We start from the raw sequence: 5,249 nt of genomic DNA, 5'->3' as shown, positions 1-5,249 counted from the left end.
GTAGGACCTTGGAGCAACCAACCAAGCTTGGTATAGACAGCAATGGGTCCCCCTGTTGGACCCAAATGAACTGGTTCTGTGGGTGTCAGGAGATGAGGCATGTCAGCGCCGATAAGCAGCAGAGGTTGAACATGGTCTACCAAAGGCAGAGGTAAGTCACTCAAGTGTTTATAGTGACGCTGGAGAATCTTCACTGGATGCGAATGTTCTGAGAGACCAAGAGCATCAGCGGTGAATGCCTTGTGTATATGATACTTCTCCCCAGATTTGTCGGGGGAGGATACTTGGAAGGAAACTGAGGCACTGCGAAGCTACACTACCTCTTGGTGGACAGTCTGCACGGTAAGTGTCTCAGACTGAGGGGTTCAAGCGTTGAACAGCTTGTGGTAAAATGATGCTTCATTCTGAGCCATCATCTAGTATTGCAAGAGTCTCCAGTGTTCGGTCTCCATTGTACAGCAATACCTTTACAACCTTTGGCATAACAATGGGGGACCGGTTTGGCCTATCCAAGTGCACCGTTGTAGTCGGAGGAGTCATCATGAGCACACGCTTCTGGATCTGCTGGACCGCGTCACACAGTACTGTCAGGTGCTACAGAGTGGTACTGGCCTATTCCAGACACTAACATTCCAGACACTCTGGATCCCCTGCAGTATGTCTACCGACCCAATAGGTCCCATCAGACACCATTGCTGCTGCCCTTCACTATTCCCTTTTCCATCTGGAAATTGTATATATACAATATATATATGTGTGTAAATTGCCCTGCAGGGGGTCTAGCAGCCTGGGAGCTTGAGGGTCCTGCGCAGTATCTTAGCTGTTCCTAGGACTGCACTGTTATGGACAGAGATCTCCGTAGTCGGTATCTGTAGCCAGTCTTGTCAATGATCTCATTGAGGGGGTCTAGGCCAATGCAGAACAGTAGTGGGGACAGAGAATCTCCTTGGTAGATCCCGCACCTGATGGTGACTTGTGCTATGGGCTTGAAGTTGGCCTCTAGTATTGTCCACCACATCTCCACTGAGTTCCTGATGAAGGCTCTTAGGGTCCTTCATTTTTTAAATACAAGGATATGACATGTAATTCATCCGATCCTGGCTCTAGCGCTCCTTCCGACCTTGAGCGGTATTATCGTGTACTACATTGTCGCTTTTTGTTGTGTTTTTCTTTTCTTTTTCTTTTTCTTTTTTAATTCTTGACAAAGGGAATCAGGAATATATCTAGCTGGGTCACCACTATAGACAATCCGGCAGAGGAGGAGGAAGGTAAATCGAATTGAGTTTTTTCTTTTTTTAAATACACAGGATATGACGTAGTCATTCAACCGATCCATGCTATATTGCCCCTCCCGATCTGGAGTGGTATAACGTGTTGTAGAAAGGTTTGATCAATTCGCGCTTAAAAAAAGAATACATTCTCTGTTTTTTTTCTTTCACGCTTATGGTACCCAACAGAGGGAGTTGAAGCATCCCTAGCTCTCCCTCCTATTACACCCAAACCTTGCGGGCTGCACGTCAGGAGACTCGGAGGTAATTGACCGGGATGAACCGATCCTATAAATTTAAAAAAATTTGTTCAATTACATTTTTAAGATAATTTACATAAAACTGGATATGTCACAATCTGATGTTGTATTAATAAAGCTCTCTGCCTCGTTGAACGTATGAATCAGCCCTATAAATAAATTTAAAAAAGTGTAAACGATTCAAAGATAAGTGCAGCATCATTACCGGCAGGGGTGGCAGGAGAAGGAGGAGCAGCCTGCGGAGCATCAGCACTGAGGATCTCGGGTACAAAATCAAAACGAGGTTGTGACCCGTCACTATAACTTCTGTGTTTCCCAAAAACACTATGGCCATCCCCTCCCCCGAAAACTACTGGCGTCTGTCCAAAGCTTACTCACACGCGTCCATTCAGTGGTTGGAGTGGGAAGCTAAAATCCCTATTCCATACACGTTAAAGGCGGAAAGAGAGAAAAAAAATAGGCCCATACTTTGTAGACGGTTACTCGGAGAGAGAGGGAGAGAGGTGGGTCTGGGAGTTTCTGGGATGCTTTTATCACAGGTGTCCTAAGTGCCACAGGTCCAAGGAGATCTGCCCTCTGACTCCGGCCAGTAGTAAACTCACAGTAGCACAGGAACAGAGCGGGAGGGAAAGAGAGAGAAAGAGAGCCAGGGACAACAACAAAAGACAACATCGTCACATTAGAAAGGTATAGTAATCATCCACAATTATTTGTAGTTGCAGATGAGAAAGAATTCAGAAAGTTTACACATGCTGTGAATCCTATGTGTGCAATTCCAGGCAGGAAAACACTCTCCAAAAAATCATCCCAGGCTTATGTGAAAGAGAAAGTGCATCTTCTTTTTGTTTTGCATATTTTAATTTATATTTTATTGTGTTGTGGCTTGTGGCTCTCTTTCTCTCTCTGCTTTGTCTCTAGGGGCCACCGTATATATAAACATTTATAAATAAAAACACGTTTTTTTTTTAACATTAGTAATTCCTTTTGTGCATAATTTTATATTGTTGTTGATAATAAATTAATTAAAGCAACAAAACAACCTGAAGAGCTGGTTGGGAGCCGAAAGAGCCGGCTCTTTTTATTGAGTTGAGCCGAAAGAGATGGCTCTCTAAAAAAGAGCTGGAATTCCCATCACTACTACCAATGTGAGCTCCGGGAGAAATGCTTACTGCGTCCACACGGTCGTGATGAGGGAGCACGAATAGACCAAAATGAAAAATCAAACGAGGAGGTCAAAAAGTTCCTGCAGAGCTAAGACGCTCCCGAACCTCTGTCCCCTCGCTCTGCCCTTTACGGAGGCGAACTTGAGGCTGTGGTACAGCGCCTTGCCTGGAGAAAATGTGTAGGCCTGGTGTATCTGCCGCGAAGGCTCTTTTCCCCCATTCTACCGTACAAAACATCTCGAGGTAAATTGATCTTTACCCTCTGCCGCACTTTTTCTGAAATAATCACTTCATAATTAACTCTCATGGTATCTTTTTCTGGCGATTCTTCAGATGAGGACAATTTAAATCAAGCTATAATTGCGAGCTTGGAGAGTCCCCAAAGAGGGACAAAAGGACACCCTGATGATCCTCTACCTACTCACATGAGGCAAGGTGTGAAAACAAGTGTGGGTCACAATCAGCCAGGGTTTGGGGGGATACTCCCACTGGGTTTAAATCTGGGACTCTCCACCATTTGACCCTTAGAACTGAAGAAGCTTGTCGGATGAGAGGTGAAAACATCTTTAAGCAACTTAAAGAAGTCCAGACGCTTTTTTCCCCGCTCTGCTGTGTGGGAGGGAGCCTTGCGTGGTTTTCAAAGGATATCTTATGATCCCAACTTGATGATCAGTGTGAAAATCTCAGATGATATGGGGAAAAATGAGGAAGGGGTTGATTTAGGCGGGCCAAGGAGGGAAGACTATCAATGGACACCATTGCCAGGTCAGCCATGTTTGAGGGGAAAGAAAACTGCAAGAACTTGGCTCTTGACAGTACTGGTAATTACCTATTTTTCTAATATTAATAATAATAATAATAATAATGGATTGGATTTATATAGCGCTTTTCAAGGCACCCAAAGCGCTTTACGATACCACTATTCATTCACTCTCACATTCACACACTGGTGGAGGCAAGCTACAGTAATAGTGTAAACTTTTTAACTGATATTTATTTTTACAGGCAACATTACTGACAGTTTTGCTTTTCCCTTTATTCTGTTGCTTTGCAGCTCTCTGAGGGTACTGGTACTACATCTCTGGCAGAGCCATTGCAGTGAGCTTGGTACATGGTGGTCCACCACCTAACTTTCTGTCACCAACAGTATTTTCTTTTCTAGTTGGAAATTCAGCAAATCCACCCTGGAAGACATAGCTGATTCGGTACTCTTTGAAAAAGTCGAAGAGTTCCAAGTTGAAGAAGAATTGTCTCCCCATATGCTAATCAAGTCCAAAACCTCAGTTTCTGTCCATTGACTCGCTGTCTCCAGTTTCCCCCACCATGCTTTCTCGTTTGTCTTCTCCGGTGCAGTGTGAACATAGAGTAAGAGACAGGGATCTGCTGGTACATGACATTGTCATATTTCAGGTCATCCACAGGGTCCTATTCAAAGGTATTTGGGTATTCTGTGTTTTTCAGATTAATTAAAATAGTGATAGAAATCTTACCTATTAATCAAAATGGCCAGTTTAATAACCTAATACAATTCAAATTGCCAAATTGATTATATGCAGTTAACTTAGAAACCTGAAATTGCATAATTATTAACATTCATCTATTAACATTCATCATTTTCAACATTCATCTATCTCCAGAAGGAAGCAACAGAAGAGCTGCTGAGGAGATGGTTGTTACATTCTGGAGGGACTATCTCCAAGCTACAGAAGGTAATTGGCACTTTAGTGTACAATAAACAGATATAGCGATTTATAGTTCTGCATTTCTGAAAACTTTACTTTAAATAACATACTTGTATAACAATAACACCACAGCTTCTGCTGCTTCTTAATTACCCTCTTGGTTGTAGTAACATTTTTACATAGTTTTTGAAGCTGTTGAAGGATGAAAAGCGTGTTCTATAGTCATTACAATAACAGTCTTTCAAAGATTCTTGCTTTAGATTAATACTCACTGACAAATTATTCTGGCAAAATAATCTAATATGAAGTTACCTTATAACATTTATTTCCTTCTCTGTTTTATGCAGAAGAAGAAGGACATTCCAAGTTAGAGAAGCTATTGGCCTTTGCAACTGGAGCAACTGCGGTGCCACCTATTGGCTTTTCCCCAGCACCCTTGATTGAGTTCATTCATAGAGGAGATGACGACTTCTCTTCTACACCAATTTTCCCTCTTGCCAACACGTGTGTTAACTGCATTAGGCTGCCACTGCATGTTTCATACCAGTTGTTCAAGGAGATGTTTGATTTTGCCTTAGGTAACACTTACGTCTTTGGCAGGGTGTGAACACATTATGCTGTATGAGTTTGTGGTTTTATCTTTTGTATTGGTCTCTCTGCTGATTCAAAGTGAGCATTGAATATTAACTTTTTAAGGTTTTAATATTTCCAAATTTAGCTGCGTCAGTCAAATTGATGTTTTAAGACATCAATTTGACAAGAAGTGATTGTTCTTCAGGATTAAAATCCAATTGTTTAACAGCACTTCAGAAGTTTATTTACACTGTTGAGTATGAACATATAATCTTTGTCTCACTTTAGTCTTTTCATGTGCAT

At 42.0% G+C, this 5,249-nt stretch overlaps 1 pseudogene; it reads left to right on the top strand.

Moving 5' to 3' along the window:
- The first annotated feature begins 487 nt into the window (after positions 1-487).
- Positions 488-4,980, top strand: LOC146614133 (G2/M phase-specific E3 ubiquitin-protein ligase-like; annotated as a pseudogene).
- Positions 4,981-5,249: the final 269 nt, after the last annotated feature.

This window comes from Diplotaxodon limnothrissa, linkage group LG18, assembly GCF_057381915.1.
Source record: "Diplotaxodon limnothrissa isolate DT_005_m linkage group LG18, D_limnothrissa_male_GT1.1, whole genome shotgun sequence".
Lineage (NCBI taxonomy): Eukaryota > Metazoa > Chordata > Actinopteri > Cichliformes > Cichlidae > Diplotaxodon > Diplotaxodon limnothrissa.
This window is presented reverse-complemented; position numbering and strand designations above follow the sequence as displayed.